Raw genomic sequence first — 19,340 nt, forward strand, 5'->3', positions numbered from 1 at the left:
CTAAAGCAGTGTCCTTCAGATGTTTTGGACTACGCTCTCACGCATACCATTCATTCAGAGCACCCGGCATCCCCCAGAGAATCCTGGGGACTGTCGTTTGTTAAGGGTCCTGGGAACTGTAGCTCTCTGAAGGGTAAGCTGTAATTCCCAGAATTCTTTGGAGAATGTGTTTTAAGTGTGTTGTACATGTATGGTATGAAGGTGACTAAGCTCCCATTCACCCATGTGATGGGATTTGTAATCCAAAGCAGTTGGATGGCACTAGGTTTTAGGATCCTAAAGGATCAGAGCATGAGGAAGTCCTTTGCTGGAGATTCTGAAGGGCTCCTTCCATCCAGACCAGACAATATATCTGACCTGATGTGAAGCAGATTCCTATGTCCCTAATGTTGCCTTCCTTTATGAGGCAACAGTGACCAACAGAATGTTGGGGAGCCAATCAGGAGTTCATTTTTAATAGAAGCTTCACAAACCTGGTAGTTGGGGAAAACATGGGCGATGAGATTGTTCAAGGCAGCTCAGAAAAGCAGGGTGGAAGCAGAAAGCCCTGGAAGAAAACAGAAATTGTGGCAGAAGGGGAAGAATTAAAGTCGAGGGAAATGGAAATAAAGGGAAAAGAGGTGAGCATATTAGTCAAAACTGTTGGAAGAGGTGGCTGCGTCTTTAAAGTTCAGACATGGAGTAAAATAGTAGATTATACTAACCTTATAGGTCAAACCAGTGCTATTTTCTAAAAAAATGTTTAAGGGTACTCTCATTTTCTTACTCATTTTGAAGTACTGCCCCTCACTGAGGCCAAACTTAGATTCAAAAAATGTTTAGGGGTACGTGTCCCCCTGCGTCCCCCCAGAAAAAAAGCACTGGGTCAAACCATGGTTTGAGTTTTTTAAACGTTCAGAGAACATGGTTTAGAACTGCCTTTCCATCTGTTTAGCAATCCCATCTCTTAAGCTCCAGCTAGTTTTGGGAGGCAGTGAAATGACCACTTGTTATGGATTTTCAGTTCAGTCCTCATGCCAAACCCATAGTTAGCTATCTAATTTCAAGCCATGTTTTTGGATTCTAGTTTGCTGGCCAGTTACAAACTGTGAAAGTTTCCATGGCTGTGAAAGTTAAAGCTTTCACAGCCATGGTTTGGCATGATATGAATTGTGCCGGTGTCCAAGAGACTTAGCTTGACACTTGGTCCTACCAATTTCAATATGCTGAAGAAAATCTATAACCAGTCTCCTGCCTGAATGTGGCTCCATCAGCACTGTACGGCGTTTCCGTGCAATGCTCTGGTTTCAGTGTTCTGTTGCGCTAGAAGCAGCTTAGTCATGCTGGCCACATGACCGGGACAAACGCCGGCTCCCTCGGCCAGTAAAGCAAGATGAGCACCGCAACCCCAGAGTCGTCTACGACTGGACTTAACTGTCAGGGGTCCTTTACCTTTACTTTTTATAGTACTTTAAAGTGTCATGGCTTTCCCCAAAGAATTCTGTAAAGCGTGCTGAGAGGTTGTTAGGAGACCTGCGTTCTCCTCACACAGCAACAATTCCCAAAACTCCCTGAGAAGAGGAATAGATTATTAAACTACTCTGTAAGTTGTAGCTCTATGGGGAGACTAGGGGTCTCCTAACAACTCTTAAAACTTTTAAACAACCTACAGTTCCCAGGATTCTTTGTGGGAAGCCATGACTGTTTAAAGTGGTAAAACAGTGCTTTAACTATGTAGTGCGCAAGTCTTTGCAGTTCCCAGCAAGAAGGTTTTAGAAGGGCTGAGAACAAAAATTGTAGGAACCACCAGGGGTGTTGGTGGGAAGATGAGTCAGGAATAAATGTGATGACCAAGAGAGAAACCTCAGCAAAAGCAGCAATGGAGTTTAGGCAGCAGATGGATGGCAAAGATGGATGCCAACTCCTTGGCGTGACCCGCTATATATTGTGGAATGGTTTCACAATGTCCCTAAACTTTCAAAGTGGAAAAGAAAGATTGTGTGGTGGATTGCTGCCTCAGCGTTTACTGTAGCAAAGAGCTGAATCGGGAAGCTGGCCTGGCAATGACTAACGAGGAAGGGAAGGTATAAATGATGTTTCTGGGTTCTTTTTTTTTACGTCACATTGTTTTGGATGGTAACTGCCTGTGTTTTCTGGAGGAAAGTCTGCTCCCTGTGAGGTGGAGAAGGAGGAGGTTCAGACACTTGATTTGAATAGCAGTGATAGGCTAGCAGGTGTTCAGGCACTCAGTCCGGATTAACATCCCATTGGCTGCCTTCCCAGTTGTGGTTGCAGAGGATCTGGGACTGGGGTTCCCACGTTTCAGCAAGTTCTACACAGGAGGAGGGATAAGGAGATGAAGGAAACTTAATTCCACTGAAACCAATGAGGCTTCAAAACAGGTGGCTAACCTTTGGCCCTCCAGCTCCAATAATTCCTGATAATTGGCCATACTAGCTGCTGCTGCTGCTGCTGAAGAAGAAGAGTTTGGACTTGATACCCCGCCTTTCACTCCCCTTAAGGAGTCTCAAAGCGGCTAACAATCTCCTTTCCCTTCCTCCCCCACAATAAACAGTCTGTGAGGTGAGTGAGGCTGAGAGACTTCAGAGAAGTGTGACTGGCCCAAGGTCACCCAGCAGCTGTATGTGAAGGAGCGGGGAAGCGAACCCAGTTCACCAGATTACGAGTCTATCGTTCTTAACCACCACACCACGCTGGGGCTCCTGAGAGTGTTAACTCAGCCACCTTCTTGACCACACCGCTGTGGCTTAATTGGCCATGCCACCCTTCCAGGTCGGGGGCTACCAGATGCCACTGCTAGAAAGAGTCAGTCCTCTAGCTCCTGGATAGAGATGTAAAGGTAAATGACCCCCGGACGGTTATGTCCAGTCAAAGGCGACTATGGGGTTATGGTGCTCATCTCACTTCAGGCTGAGGGAGCCGGCGTTTGTCCACAGACAGCTTTCCGGGTCCTGTGGCCAGCATGTCTAAACCACTTCTGGTGCAATGGAACACTGTGACGGAAACCAGAGCACACAGAAACGCCATTTACCTTCCCACCGCAGTAGTACCTATTTATCTACTTGCGCAGGTATGCTTTCGAACTGCTAGGTTGGCAGAAGCTGGGACAGAGCAACGGGAGCTCACCCCGTCATGTGGATTTGAACCACCGACCCTCCGATCAGCCAAGCCCAAGAGGCTCAGTGGTTTAGACCACAATGCCACCCGCATCCCTTTTGATAGAGAGGAGTGTGCAGCCTACTGTACAGTGGTAACATTTATATTCTTGGCTCTGGCCACTTTTGCCTCAGGCCCTGCTCACCACTGGCAGGTGGTCCCTGGGAGGTTCTTCAAGGGAAAGCTGCCTATGGGCTGAAAAAGATTTCTGTGCCGCTGCTCTAGGAGACGACAGCCTTTAATGTGTCTTCCCCCAGTGGCTTCAGACCAGCACATCTTTACTTATCCTATGGCAAGTTTATGTAGTTGTTCTCAGGGCAAGCGGAGTCGTGTGCTGAAACAGAATGCCCACAGGTTTCCCTTTCTCATTCATGTGTGTGGAGAGACTGCTGACTGCCGTGAGACTCTAGGAAAGCAGGGCTTCAACAAGTTCCTTATCTGATTGCAGTGCCCTCTTGTGCGTCAGAGCGCTTGGTTTTATAATTGTGGTTCACTTGTTAATCTTTCAACGCCAGTATCTGCAAGGTGCTGCAAAAATAAGCAGTATTTCGCTTTAATTGAAGGTCAAGTGTCTCTGTGGAATATGTGAAGATTGTAGATGGATCAGTGATGGGCTCTTGAAGCCATCTAGATAACTCAGGAGCATTAATAGTTCCTTTTTCTCCCTCCCAGGAACATACACAACTCTTCACATCCTCTCGTTTGATTCATCCCTTGTGTTTTATACCTGAGGAATTCATTGGAATAATATCTCCCACCAACACTGGGGAAGGAAGAAAAAACCCCTCCCTAATTTGCAATGCCGTATTTACTTTACCTTCACTTACATTCAATGCTTAAGACAGCCTTTCCCAACCTGGTGCCCTCCAGGGTACAAGGCAGCTGGAGGGCAGCAGGTTGGGAAAGACTGGTTTAAGCCATTTGAAGGACAAGGTAAAATAATGAGGGTCTCTAGAAGCCAAAGCACAAACATTAACAAGACACACAATATAATAAAGGTTCCCCTTGGATATTGTGGCTTCACTTTGTTCTGTGTTTGGAGTTAAACAAACCACAATGCTAGTTTGGACATGATGCTGAGCCAGGGACCATGGTGTGTTGCTCCCCTGTGTGTTCCATCTGTGTTCTAACTTGAATAGGGACAAGGTTTTTAGATTTATACTACATGTGCTAAGTGTCTCACCCTTGTATATCTTGGTTATCAACAACTCTCTGTGTGTCTGTAGCCTCCATATTTAATAATGCAATTATTGCTGTCTGCACCTTGCTTCATTTCTCTTTCTTTTGATCCCAGCATTTACAGTCCCCATCAGCAACAGCAACCAATGTGTAGACAGATATACATGGAACTTAGGATAATAATAATAATAATAATAATAATAATAATAATAATAATAATAATATATTATTTATACCCCACCCACATCTGGCTGGGTTTCCCCAGCCACTCTGGGTGGCTTCCAACACAATATTAAAATAAAGTAATGCATCAAACATTAAAAGCTTCCCTAAACATGTATTTGATGGAGTGCGGTCTACAAAAGCTTATGCCACAATAATTTGCTATTATTTAGGTGCCACAAGACTCTTTGTCATTTTCCCATTAACTATGGTTTACTGTGACATGCAGACAGAGCCATTGTGATGTAACGCTTGCAGTGGTTCTCAACCTGTGGGTCCCCAGATGTTGTTGGACTACAACTCCCATCATCCCTGAGCTCTGGCTTTGCTAGCTAGGGGTGATGGGAGTTGCAGTTCAACAACATCTGGGGACCTACAGGTTGAGAAGGGCTGCCTTAGAGTGTCAGACCAGAACTGTGAAGACCCAGGTTCAAGTCACTGCTCAGTCATGTAGCTCACTGACCTAGGACCAGTCACCCCTCTCACCTTAACCTACCGAGGCTTGCGGCTCACAGGGCAGGTACAAGACAAGATAAATCAGGAACCTGAACAGTTCCCAGCAAGTCTTGCTAGCTGAATTTGGAAAGATGTTGTTTCAGCAAAAGCCTGCCTATCCCTGCTAATAAACTGCTTGCCAATTTTATAGGACCAGTAATCTGGTCTGCAGTCACACGCTCCTCAGTAGGGTAGAATGGAAAAGGTTGCAGAGAAATCATCCTCAGGCTCTGTGGATGGCAGCAGACCCACATACATAGGCTGGGACAATGTGAAAGACGGTACTGAGGGCTCCCCCTTGAGTGGGGTGACTGGCGCACCATATGAATTAGATGCTGGGGCTCAGAGGACAAGACAGAGTCCACCTCGCAGGACTGTTGTGAGAATAAAACATCAAGTAATAAGTGTTCCATTAGAACCCTTCCCCGTGTTATCTTTTGGGATAAAGCTATCAGCAACTACTAGTCATGCTGGCCGTGTTATATACCTCTGCTGTAAGAGGCAGTATGTCTCTGAATGCCAGATGTTGGAAACTGCAGGAGGGGAGCGTGCTGTTGTGCTTCCCAAAGGCGTCTGTTTGGCCACTGAGAGAACAGGATGTTGATGGTCCATTGGCCTGATTGAGTGGGGCGCTTCTTATGATTCAGCACTGCTAGTGATGTCATAAACACCGCCCAGTGCACGCCCAGGACACTTGTGTAATCTGGTTTCAGATGCTGCTCATAGCTTACTGGATGTACTGACAGGACTCAGGAAGTCAGAGTGAGTCTGGAGAGATATCTCTTGGTGGGGTCTTCTTGAAGAAATCTAGTGTGCCTGATTGCAGCAAAATCTGATGCATGCTTTGGCTTGGGGTAGAATTGGTTTTTCTTAGGGACAAAATATTGTCATTTGAGCGGCGGAAAAATGTGTCTTCACACTATCTTGTGGAAAGATGACTGAATACACTCGTGCACATATACACATTAACATACTGTGTGTATATCATCCTACACTTCAAAGAGACTTCCCCAGGATGCCCCTTTATCACACAAAAATTTATCCCCTGCTTTTTCTCATACAGCTCGATGCAGTTTGCAAGTATAATCAAATGCACTCAAATAGCAATCTATAAAAAGAGCAGAATACAGTGAAATCCGGCAATCAAACAACTTTTAAATGTTGCAATAAGAAATGTCATATAAAACACAATAATAACCAGATTTTAAAAAGTAAAAAAAAAAAAAGCACCAACAGAAGGATTGGATATAATTTATATGAAATACCATTCATAAAGAAATAAATAATATTGGTATGGTAGTTAAGTGATAAAACCCAGTCTCTAAAAATCAAAGGCCTTTCTAAATAGGAAGGTTTTGAAGCTGCAATGAATGACCAACAAGGAGGGGGCAAGATGAATATTTCTTTAGATAGAGACTCTCAAAATTTGGGTGTGGCAGAAATGGTCCTCTCTGTTATTATAACAAAATGTGGGTTTGGAACTGACAGGGTGGCCTCTGTTGATGATCTTAGCGAGTGGGCAGGATCAATTGAAGGAGCTGATCTGGGAGGTATGAGCAGAGGCTGTACATTCCTTGCACATAACACACTCTTCGCATTGGAAAGGCCTTAAGGTTATGAAGGGAGCCAGTTCCAGCCATCACTGGACCCCGTCTTCCTCCCCTGCTAGTCCTTGAAAAGGGAAGGGTGTCATGCTATTAATTCCAAGTTGCGAAAATGCTGGCGACGATTGCAAAGCTGGACTCGGTGCAAAATGTTGTTGGGGATGCAAAGCACAATGGGGCCGGCTCAGATGCGAAGAGGATTATTTGTGTGAAGTGGTCTTGCTGTTCTCTCTCTCCCCCCGCCCTGCTTTTTTTTTGTGCTGCGAAAATGCTGGCAACCATAACGTGATTATTGAGGAATATGATGCACCAAAAGAGGTGGTGGAGGAGAAAGAAATGCCACTTAAGTCGCAAAAGTGCTTTTCAGCCTGAACAATCGAAATGAAAAAATAATTGCACTCCCCTTTTTTTATTCTCTCCAGCCTTTCTTATCAAACGACTTTATCACCTTTTTGGTTTTATTTTACACATTATTTAGACTTTCCTGTAATCCCTGCTATTCTACCATTGACACCTCCTTAATACCTTGTCTAACGCCTCTGACACTTCTGGCGCATGCCTGTGCCCTCCTATAATAGAGAACAGCTTTGGCAAAGGAGGAAAAGAATCAGGGGGTGGCTGAGTAGCGGGAGAAAAGAACAGAGGAATTATTTGCTGCTCAGACTGTGAATAATAAAGTTTGAGAAGAGAGAGTGGTGCCGGTGAACTCTTCCCTGTCAGGGTGAACTTTGCCGTCTTGTGTGATGTCTGTCCTTGTTCAGCCACCGCCTGCAGTTTGAAGATTGGGAAGAGGTGGGAGAGGATGTATTATGTGCAAGAAACGGCCTGCTATATGGAACCAAAGCAAATCAGTCCCTCTTGCACAGGTGCAGACTATGCATCACTGTCTCCCATCCTATTGCCAGGCTTCTATTGGCCCCTGCTGGCCCTGGCAGATTTTGAATGCCAAGGATATTGCTCTTCCTCGCAAATCACTTGTTCCTGTTTTTGCAATGGCTTTACAGCTCCTGGTTCTCCCCCAAGCCAATATGTTCTTCTGTCTTGGCTTTGTATGTTGTGAAGAACACAATGCTACCTCTCTCCCAACTGGGCCCCACCTGACAGCATCCTCAGCTTGCTTCCTGATGTTATTGCAAAAGGACCATTGGGGGATTTTTTAGTTCAGAGGAAAGGCAAGTAAGAGAGCGGCGTATGGCAAAGGTGTATAAAATGATGCAGAGTGTGGAGAAAAAGGATAGAATTTTTTTCTTCCTATGTCATAATACTAGAACTTGGCTGAATTTTGGAAAGTTCAGGACAGGCAAGAGAAAATACCGTATTTTTTGCTCTATAAGACTCACTTTTTTCCCTCCTAAAAAGTAAGGGGAAATGTGTGTGCGTCTTATGGAGCAAATGCAGGCTGTACAGCTATCACAGAAGCCAGAACAGCAAGAGGGATTGCTGCCTTCACTGCGCAGCGACCCCTCTTGCTGTTCTGGCTTATGAGATTCAGAATATTTTTTTTCTTGTTTTCCTCCTCCAAAAACTAGGTGCGCCTTGTGGTCTGGTGCATCTTATAGAGCGAAAAATATGGTACTTTTTCACATAGCACATAGCACATAGCACACAGTTAAATTATGGAATTCGTTCCCACAAGAGGCCATGATGGCTGCCAATTGACTTGTGACTCAGCTATACAGCTGCAAATAAAACGTTTTACGTGTGTTTTAAGTGCAATATACAATTGTGACACTAGATGGTGATAGTGAGCCTTATGGAAAATTCAATGTATTTTTAAAAACGCTTTTACAAAAAGCATTTTCAGAACGTTTTTTTACATGTGTGTAGATTCCACCTTGGATGACTTTAAAAGCAGTTTAGACACATCCATGGAGGGTAAGACATTTTTGTACAACATTCCTCCATGCAGTCCAGAATTGTCTGGCTGTGGACTAATCCTGCCAACTCAGGCTGGCCATTCAGCTGTCCTAGACAGGAAGCGCTGCAGGTTAATGGCTCCTCCAGACAACCTGTTTGTTGAAAATTTATCCTGATTTGCTTGTGCAAAGCTTGCACAGAGGCTATATTATGTCCACTTTTAATTGAGCTTTCATTCTGATTGGTTTACAGCAGGGGTCTGCAACCTTTTTCAGCCATGTGCCCATCCACTGAACCTCAGACCATGTGGTGGGTCAGACTATATTTTGAAAAAAATAAATGAATGAATTCCTATGCCCTAGAAGTAACCCAGAGATGCATTTTAAATAAAAGGATACATTCTACTCATGTAAAAACACACTGATTCCTGGACCATTCGTGGGCCAGATTTAGAAGGCGATTGGGCCGCATCCGGCCCCCGGGCCTTAGTTTGCCTACCCCTAGTTTACAGGGAGGTTATACCTCATCCTGTCCAAAAGTGGTTAGCCCATTTTTAGAGCATTTCCCAGTCACTTTCCTAACCACAAAAAAGTCCACCGTCGGCTTGCTTTTAGGTGGTACTGTTGCAGCAGAGCACTTTCTTCCACTTTTAATTGCAGAAACCTAAATTTGCAGTGCACAGTTGAATCCCTCCCACCACCTAAGACTTGGCATGAGTTAACAGTGTTTATTCCTTGCTCTGGTGTGTTCCACAGCATCCCTTGGAGGCCTTCCTCTTGGCTCTTCCCCTTCCTTGCTCATCACTTCACCTACAACACTTGCCTATGGCTCAGCCTTGGCTGAGCATTAGAAAGCCCCTCCCAAAGCTCATGTGGTAGAATTGCACTTCCTGCATCCCATGTCTCTCTCTCCCCCCCCCCCCAACTCAGCGAGTGTATCATGAAACCCAGCAAGGTATTGCTTGGCCTTGTAAGCAACACAGGTATTGCTGCTATATATATACCCGGGTCTGATTTCCTATTAAATAAACTGTATCTCTGAAGTGGGGACTTGTGGCGGCTTTATTGTAAGTATATTACATGCTAATTCAAGCAAATAAATTTGCCCTGGCTGTGGAGCTGAAGCGATTAATAAGCCTCGAAGATCACTTGGCTGCCCTGATGAGTTTCTTCAAGATAGTGGAGTATATTTGGGGAAAGCGTTTAGACAAGGGCTCCCCCCCCCCAATTTTATAGGCTTTAATTATTAGTGACACTGTGCAAACGGCTTCATATGACTGGAATACCAACTACTTAACTCCCTGACCTTATTATTCAAATAAACACTTCTTATTATAGCAGTGTGGCTCGTTCGTCAACACATCAAATCAGCTGCCACAGCAGTGGATTTCAATGTCCCCACTGCGTCAGCAGAGAGCATACGGACTTCATTAAGAATGTAATGGCAGCCTTTAAGGCATCGCCACCGCCCCAACTTTAATTTAAGCGCTATTGTGTGTTGCTGAATGTACAGCTTAATGCTCTTAAAAGGGTCTCAACAGCCGTTGCCTTCCTATCTAGGAGTGGATGTTTGCAAAAGAAGCCTTCCACATCTCCTTCAGCAATTTAGTGGCAATGCAGAAACCTGCTCCCCCTGCAAAAAATCAGGGATAATGTGACTTGGCCAAGGTTCCCAAAGACATTGCTCCACTGGGCTCACAGACCTTACTAACCTACTAACAGTCATGCACTGACGGTTACCTTTACATCACCTAAGGCAAGGAGTGGGGAGCACTTTCGGCCTGGGGGTCCCATTCCCTCACGGGCAAGCTTTCAGAGGCCACATGCCAGTTGTGTGGGGGGCCAGAGGAAAAATGGGCAAGCAGTGGATGTGACTCTTAACTTCACATGGTAGGATATATTCCAGCGATTCAAAAACAGACCCACCCTTCTCCATCCAGCCCAGCAAGAGGCACCATCACAGATCAAGGACACATTCAAGCCAGGCAAAAGCATCTAAGGAGGGAGGGGTGGGCCTGTGAGGAGGACCAGACAGGGAGGATTGGAGTGCTGCAATTGGCCCCAGGCATGACAGTTACAGGGACGCTGGTGGCGCTGTGGGTTAAACCACAGAGCCTAGGACTTGCCGATCAGAAGGTCGGCGGTTCGAATCCCTGTGACGGGGTGAGCTCCCGTTGCTCGGTCCCTGCTCCTGCACACCTAGCAGTTCGAAAGCACATCAAAGTGCAAGTAGATAAATAGGTACCGCTCCGGTGGGAAGGTAAACAGCGTTTCCGTGCGCTGCTCTTGTTCGCCAGAAGCGGCTTAGTCCTGTTGGTTTAACCCACAGCGCCACCTGCGTCCCTTTATGTACTAGTTAGGGAAGCATAAATTTGGTCAGTTTGCTTAACAATGTGGACCAGGCAAATTTTTCCACCCCTAGTGTATGAACTCCCCTGCTCCTCAGTTTAATCAGACTTCACTCTTAGCCACCGGGAGCACCCTAACATGCCAGATGCCATTAAGCTCCGCCCCAAGTACAGGAAGATCTACTATATGAAACATTCAATCTAGGAATCTGAAACTGCAACTTTCCATGTTGAACTTGGATCAAATGCAGGAATATCCACTCCTTTCTTGTCTCAAGCCTTCAATCTGATCAAAGGTGTTTTTCCCTTCTGTCTCTAGTGTAACCCTCTTCTCCCTCCTTCCCCCCCCCCAAAAAAGAAAAGCAACACCTTATAGGAGAGCATGCAAAAAAACAAAACAAAAAACCCAGTGTTAAATTTCTGCCTCTGCTGAAGCAGTGAATCAAATCAATTCTCCCTTTCTTCTTTTTGATTCCCTGAGCTTTTACATTTTCAACCCTGTCACAGAAGAACAGGGCTGGAGAAGCAATCCCTTTTGTATTCCTATTGACTCAATTATTTTGCCTCTTGATTTTCTATGAAACGGACCAGAATGGCAGGCTGATTGCTAATGGTCCACGTATTGTTAAAAGCGATGTGTTTTGAAGGTGCTAAGTAGAATATCTTTTGTCTTTTTCTTATTTTTTTTTCTTTTAAAGAAAGAACTTGGACTGCATTGGAGTTTTATTTTGATTGATACAAACCATAGCGGACAAGGAAGGATATGCAAGATGAGCTTTTAACCATCGGCCGGGAGAAATAAATGTGGCTGCATCGTAAGCGGGTTCTCACAATGAAAGGTCATGCTTTGTCATTCTCTGTCTGTGCACTACATCGCTGACCTTACTTTTTCTTTGACCCACTTGTACTAATAGACTAAGTCATATGATACCCTGAAGAGCCAATGAGATTAATCTCCTGCACACTTTGATCGATAGAGGCTTGGCACGGGGTGTTCTGTCGATGTTGCATTTATACAATGTCATTGATGATCCGTATTGGCAGCTGAATGGGTGTTCTCAGCATCACAGAGGGAGCTGCTTGTCACAGGTTTTTTTTTTTAACTCAAACAGCTGCTCCTTGGACAAAGAAATCTGGCGTTGGATCATTCAAGTGCTATAATACATATCTTCAGGTCTCTTTCTAAATGCGGCTCTGGTGATCTTAACTGGGAGATATCCTTGCTCTCATGGGTGCCTTAAAGAATACAAACTAAAGAATTGCAACTCCCAAAGCACTTTGTAAAAAGCCTGTGAGTACAGGTTAACAAACAAACAAACCCCAACGCCTCTTGTTTTTGAAAACTAAGTTTCTAGTCCTTATAGAGACAATGTTAATAATAATAATAATAATAATAATAATAATAATAATAATAATAATAATTATTATTATTATTATTATTATTATTTATTTGTACCCCGCCCATCTGGTTGGGTTTCCCCAGCCACTCTGGGCGGCTTCCATAGAAACCAAAAATACACTAAAATATCACAGATTAAAAACTTTCCTGAACAGGGCTGCCTTAATAATAATAATAATAATAATAATAATAATAATAATACCCTGCCCCACTCTGGGTGGCTTACAGCATCTATTGAAACATAATAAAATATCAAACATTAAAAATTTCCTGATACAGGGCTGCCTTCAGATGTCTTCTAAAAGTCAGATAGTTGTTTATTTCCTTGACATCTGAAGGGCAGGCATTCCACAGGGAGGGTGCCACTACTGAGAAGGCCCTCTGCCTGGTTCCCTATAACTTTGCTTCTTGCAGTGAGGAACCGCCAGAAGGCCCTTGGAGCTGGACCTGAGTGTCTGAGGTCTGAACAATGGGAATGGAGATGCTCCTTCAGGTATACAGGGCCGAGGCCGTTTAGGGCTTGAAAGGTCAGCACCAACACACTGAATTGTGCTCAGAAACGTACTGGGAGCCAGTGAAGATCCTTTAGGACTGGTGTTATATGGTCCCGGTGGCCACTCCCAGTCACCAGTCCAGCTGCTGCATTCTGGCTTAGTTGTAGTTTCTGAGTCACCTTCAAAGGTAGCCCCACGTCTTGAAAATGTGATGGGAAAGGATTGGAAATAGGCCGGTAGTAAAGAAAACAGTATAGAATTATTGAATGTTCTCTCGATGTGTCCTCTGGTTCTAGCTTGCTGGTTAGTAGAGGTGCGGGGCGTCAGTGCTGAATTCCTAAAAAACAATAGAGGGGGTGCTGGGCTTTTTAATCTGTGTGGCAGATATATGATCACTTCTGTAAGCCTTTCTTGAATTCTGTGGGAAGACCGCAGTGAGAAAGCCCTCTGTGTATGCGCAGGTGCACCATTTTCTTTGTTATTTCTGCATCAGAGCTCTGCCATGAACCTACAGGCTAGTCCTTTGAAGTGGGGCCAGTGCCCTTAAAATGGTATGAGCCAAACATATTTTAGTTTACATGCCATGTAGTGAAGCTCACTTCAGTGATTTTGTCATCTGGAACCATCTACTTTTGATCATTCAGCATTTTTAGTTACTGCCATATTCGAAGCTCATTTGGGTATGGATTTTGTTGGCCTGGCATTGTGTTGACCCATCATCCCAGCCTGTGCCAGTTGAGCTCCCAGACTTTGTCCCTAGCCAAAATCCACTCAGTCAACAAAGCATCCCTGCCTTTCTCTATGAAAATCAGTCTGTGGCAGGCTGATGTGTTGGGTCCTGGTTTTGAAACTCCTTCTGACTCGGCAAGGATGGGGAGCTGAATCTGGCCTCCCATGCTTCTCTCTGGCCCTCAGCACTTTCCTCAAGCCACATACCTCAGTGACCCTGCTTCAAACCCAAAGTGTTTTTGCCTGGCTGGAATGAGTCCTTGATTCTGATACGTGCGTGTAGAAACTAGCCTATGGTGCAAAGACAACATTTATGTTACTTGCCCCTTCCACTTTTTCCTCTGCCTCCACCTGTCGCCCGCATGTGGCCCTTGAAAGGTTTCCCAGAAGGAAATATGACCCTCAGGCTCAAAAAAGTTTTCCACCTCTGCCCTGATATAAATACTGCTGTAATATTTTGCTCTTCGGACTAGGTTCATTCCGCCAGGGATACGTACCGTATTTACTTGAGTCTAATGTGCCATCGAATCTAATGCGCACCTCAATTTTCAGAACTTTGGAAGCAAAAAAAGTATTTGCTGGCGATTGTAAATGTGCCATCAAATCTAATGCACATCTTAATTTTTGCAATGTAATTTGGCCAAAAAAGGTGAGCATTAGATTCGAGTAAATACAGTACAGTGGTACCTCTGGTCAAGTACTTAATTTGTTCCGGAGGTCCATTCTTAACCTGAAACTGTTCTTAACCTGAAGCACCACTTTAGCTAATGGGGCCTCCTGCTGCCGCTGCCCCGCCGGAGCATGATTTCTGTTCTCATCCTGAAGCCAAGTTCTTAACTTGAGGTATTATTTCTGGGTTAGTGGAGTCTGTAACCTGAAGCGTATGTAACCCGAGGTACCACTGTATGTGTGTGGGATCAACATAGTTAGCAGCCCCCATTCCCCTTTAAATGCTGAATGTTTACATGTTGTTAGTAAATGAAAGTAATAATAGGAAACTTACCTTTAAACTGGTTTCAGTGGAGACAAGTGAGTACTATATTTCTAGCAAAAAAAAAAAAAGACATACAAGAGCAGGCTTGAGGGCAACGTACTTTTTTTTGAAAAGCTAATTGAATCTGCTCGTTCAGCATTGAAGGGTTTAGTCTCCACTCTTTTTTGCTAGACAAGGATTTTGGTGATTTATCAACTTTTAAAAGTGTTATGGGGAAATGACTTTGGTATGGAAATAGAAGATTGGGGTTGGTCTAGACCCTGTGCTGGAACACGTGCTGCAAAATGTTGCAAGATGCGCACACAGCGCTGAACCTAAAAATGGCCCCAAAACGTTACTCAACACATCAGCAAAAGGGCAGAATGGGGTGGGGCATGTTTATACATGCTCCAGTGACACACACAGGGGCCAGAACAGATCCCTCGCACGAAATGGTAGTTGGCTGTACAATGTAAGGAATTCATCAGACAACTGCTTATGGCTGCTTGTTTAACAGTTTCTAGATTTGGGAAAGATTTGTGGATGGAGATTAGCCTTGGTGGAGATCTTGATGGAGTTTATATACTTATAAACTGAAAGTTGTCAGGGACTGTGCAAAGAGGGATTGATTATTTTGCAGGGGAATGGTTGAATTTCTTCACTTTTGTTAACAAACAAACAATGAATAAATAAATGTGGTTGGTGATCCACTCTGAATTAATGCTTTAGCAATAGTGCTAATATTTGAAGTGTGTGTGTGTGTGGGGGGTACTTTTCTCACTAGAAATACTCAAATCTGGAGAGTACAATCCAGTCAGAACATGTGCTTTAAAAAAACCCTGTTACTATCAATGGCAAAAGTTAAGCAGACACTGAAACCTCTCCCATTGTAGTCATTGGGATATCAGAGTGCTTAACTTTTCATTGGACTGTGTTGGGAGGGTGGGGAAACTGCCCCCTGAAAGTATTTGGGCCCCTTGACTCTGTGGTTGGACCCCTGAGGTTACTTGAAAGAAAGGCATTTTTATAATATGTGAATGATAAACAGATTATAAACCAGACAGAAATAATAAGGCAGCAATCCTAGGTCTGCTCTGGTCAGACCTCACCTGGAGTACTGTGTCCAGTTCTGGGCACCACAGTTCAGGAAGGACACTGACAAACTGGAACATGTCCAGAGGAGGGCAACCAAAATGGTCAAAGGCCTGGAAACGATGCCTTATGAGGAACGGCTAAGGGAGCTGGGCATGTTTAGCCTGGAGAAGAGGAGGTTAAGGGGTGATATGATAGCCATGTTCAAATATATAAAAGGATGTCACATAGAGGAGGGAGAAAGGTTGTTTTCTGGTGCTCCAGAGAAGCGGACACGGAGCAATGGATCCAAACTACAAGAAAGAAGATTCCACCTAAACATTAGGAAGAACTTCCTGACAGTAAGAGCTGTTCGACGGTGGAAGTTGCTGCCAAGGAGTGTGGTGGAGTCTCCTTCTTTGGAGGTCTTTAAGCAGAGGCTTGACAACCATATGTCAGGAGTGCTCTGATGGTGTTTCCTGCTTGGCAGGGGGTTGGACTCGATGGCCCTTGTGGTCTCTTCCAACTCTATGATTCTATGATTCTAGGTGTGCTTCCTTGAAAAGTTAACACCATCAAAATCAATAGGGTGCGCTTCAGCAGGAGTGTCGAAGTAAAATATACGGTGGTTTGGTTTTCAGAATTCTCATGTGGGACAAAGACACACATGGTGAAATCTACTTTGACCCCTCTGCCCCCTTCGTCACCAGTATTTTTTTGCTTAGTGCTGTTGCTCGGCTGTCGATTACGTTTGAGAGGAGGGGTCCAGGTGGCAGCTGGGCCAGGGTGGTTATGACGATCTATCTCTGTCAATTAATGAGAATACTTTGCATCACATAGGCAAAGGTGGTGATTCTGCCAGACAGTGTTTTCACAAGCAGTGGCGTAGCGGATTGTGATTGCATGTTACTCCAGTTATTAATACACCAGGAAAACCGATAGGATCCAGTCTGTTTTGGTTAGCCTCAGCCCCGAACACCCATTCTGTCTGCCACACTGATATTTTACTGGCTCTTTTGTCAGCATAAATCAGGGTCTCGTCGTTATTTTGACATCACCTTTCGACGATTACAGACTCAATAGAGGCAGTGCATAAATCTCTCCGGCCGTGGCTGTGGTATGTTATAAACCTCAGCAGTAATATATTTTCCCGTGTAAGCCGTGTGTGGGTCTTGGCAGTCCTGCAGCCACCAGCAAAGGACGTTATCATTCAAACGGAGCTGGAAGGCGCATGGCTCAGTGGGAGAGCATTTGATTTGTGTGCAGAAGGCCCCAGGTTTCAACCCCTAGCAGCTCCAGGGAGGTCTGGGAGAAGACCCTTGTCTGAAACCCTGGAGAGCGCTGGCAACCAGGGTAGATGACACAGAGCTAGACAAACCAACAGTCTGGCTTGGTATAAGCTACCTAATTTCCACCAGTTTAGATGGCATTTAAAATAAAGGTTTAGACTAGTGTTTCCCAAACCTGGGTCTCCAGCTGTTTTTGGACTACAGTTCCTATCATCCTGTTGTCTTTGTCCGTGGCGTTTTCTTGGCAGGGATACTGGAGTGGCTTGCCGGTTCCTGCTCCAGGTGGATCACGTTTGGTCAAAACTCTCCACTATGACCTGTCCATCCTTGGGTGCTCTGCTTGGCATAGTTCATAGCTTCTCTGAGTTATTCAAGCTCCTTCGCCACGGCAAGACAGTGATCCATGAAGGGGGGTGTCCCATGGACTGCAAGAAGATCAAACCTATCCATTCTTAAGGAAATCAGCCCTGAGTGCTCACTGCAAGCACAGATCCTGAAGCTGAGGCTCCAATACTTTGGCCACCTCATCAGAAGAGAAGACTCCCTGGAAAAGACCCTGATGTTGGGAAAGATGGAGGGCACAAGGAGAAGGGGACGACAGAGGACGAGATGGTTGGACAGTGTTCTCGAAGCTACCAGCATGAGTTTGACCAAACTGCGGGAGGCAGTGGAAGACAGGAGTGCCTGGCGTGCTCTGGTCCATGGGGTCACGAAGAGTCAGACACGACTAAACGACTAAGGGGTGATATGATAGCCATGTTCAAATATATAAAAGGATGTCACATAGAGGAGGTAGAAAGGTTGTTTTCTGGTGCTCCAGAGAAGCGGACACGGAACAATGGATCCAAACTACAAGAAAGAAGATTCCACCTAAACATTAGGAAGAACTTCCTGACAGTAAGAGCTGTTCGACAGTGGAATTTGCTGCCAAGGAGTGTGGTGGAGTCTCCTTCTTTGGAGGTCTTTAAGCAGAGGCTTGACAACCATATGTCAGGAGTGCTCTGATGGTGTTTCCTGCTTGGCAGGGGGTTGGACTCGATGGCCCTTGTGGTCTCTTCCAACTCTATGATTCTATGATTCTATGACTGAACAACAACAATCCTATCATCCTTGACCACTGATCCTGCTAGCTAGGGATGATGGGAGTTGTAGTTCAAAAACAGCTGGAGACCCAACATGGGCGTAGCTAGGATTTTTGTGGGGGGACAGGCCTTCTGTTGGGGGGGGGGCGAAGAACCTCACTTAGCTATGTATTTTTATTGATTTTTTTTAAGTTGCCATTTTTTTCTCAGCAAGTGCACAGAAGCAGTGATTGTGAAAGGCCTTGGCCCTTGCTTTACATATTGAAGTTTGCTAGTTTTCTTCTGATCTCTGTTTTGAAAGGCTAAAGAGGTGAAATCTTCTTTCTCCTTCTCTGAAATCCTTCCCGCTTCTCCTCTGCCATAAAAGTGTGTATCAGTGAGGTGTGTTCCTGTCAGTGCTGCCTGCTCACCCTTGTAGCTCTTACATCATCTTACATCTTTGCAAACCCATTGCAAAGGAGGCACAAGAATCTCAACAGCTTTTGAGACGAGAAATTGCTCTGTAGTAACACCCACTCACGGGACGCGGGTGGCGCTGTAGGTTAAACCACAGAGCCTAGGACTTGCCGATCAGAAGGTCGGCGGTTCGAATCCCCACGACGGGGTGAGCTCCTGTTGCTCGGTCCCTGCTCCTGCCAACCTAGCAGTTTGAAAAGCACGTCAAAGTGCAAGTAGATAAATAGGTACCACTCCAGCGGGAAGGTAAATGGCATTTCCGTGCACTGCTCTGGTTCGCCAGAAGTGACTTAGTCATGCTGGCCACATGACCTGGAAGCTGTACGCTGGCTCCCTCAGCCAATAAAGCGAGATGAGCGCTGCAACCCCAGAGTCGGTCACGACTGGACCTAATGGTCAGGGGTTCCTTTACCTTTACCTTAACACCCACTCACACCAGCTATGGGTGTATTTTTTAAGAGGTAATATCAGAATTTATGCTCCTTAAGCTGCAATCCTAAGTGAGGGGTTTTTTATTTGGGGGGTGGGAAACAAAATTCAAATGTAGTTTGGTGGCAAAATCCTGCACCATGCTGTGATTAAACTATCCTTGCATTAATTTTTTAAAAAGGCTTTTTAAAGGAGTGAGAGATTGAGACATGTTTCTGAGCCTGTCGAAATTTCATCCTGGTTTAGGGGTGGGTCAGGGAACTTGGACAGTTGAATGCTTCAGATCCAAATTGCTTCCAAGTTCCTGGTCCTCCCCTGGCTTGCCTCTGAACTGCTGGACGTTGGACAGAAAAGAAAGTTCTCCTTGCAGCATTAAACTGTGGCACTCACTCCCAATGGAGGCAGTGATGGCCACCAAATTGGATGGCTTTAAAAGAGAATTAGAAAATTCACGGGAGGACAAGACTACCAATGGCTACTAGCCACTAGGGCTACTCTGTCTCCGCTGTTCAGAATCACAGGTGAGAAGAATGCTGTTGTGCTCATGTCTGGCCTGCA

The 19,340-nt window shown here is 45.0% G+C and overlaps 1 long non-coding RNA gene across 5 annotated transcripts in view; it reads left to right on the forward strand.

The window, feature by feature from the left end:
- The first annotated feature begins 472 nt into the window (after positions 1 to 472).
- The window catches only part of LOC310750207, a 42,686-nt gene continuing 23,818 nt past the window's right edge, over positions 473 to 19,340 (forward strand). Inside the window, exons 1-3 of one of the 5 annotated variants that reach the window (XR_014541964.1) lie at positions 473 to 620; positions 5,766 to 5,814; positions 11,559 to 11,699. This is a non-coding gene — a long non-coding RNA (uncharacterized lncRNA). The remainder of the gene's footprint in view (positions 621 to 5,765; positions 5,815 to 11,558; positions 11,700 to 19,340) is intronic. The other 4 variants (XR_014541965.1, XR_014541966.1, XR_014541967.1 and 1 more) reach the window with 4 other exon arrangements.

This window comes from Podarcis filfolensis (assembly GCF_964270895.1).
Source record: "Podarcis filfolensis genome assembly, chromosome: 15".
Taxonomy (NCBI): Eukaryota; Metazoa; Chordata; class Lepidosauria; order Squamata; family Lacertidae; genus Podarcis; species Podarcis filfolensis.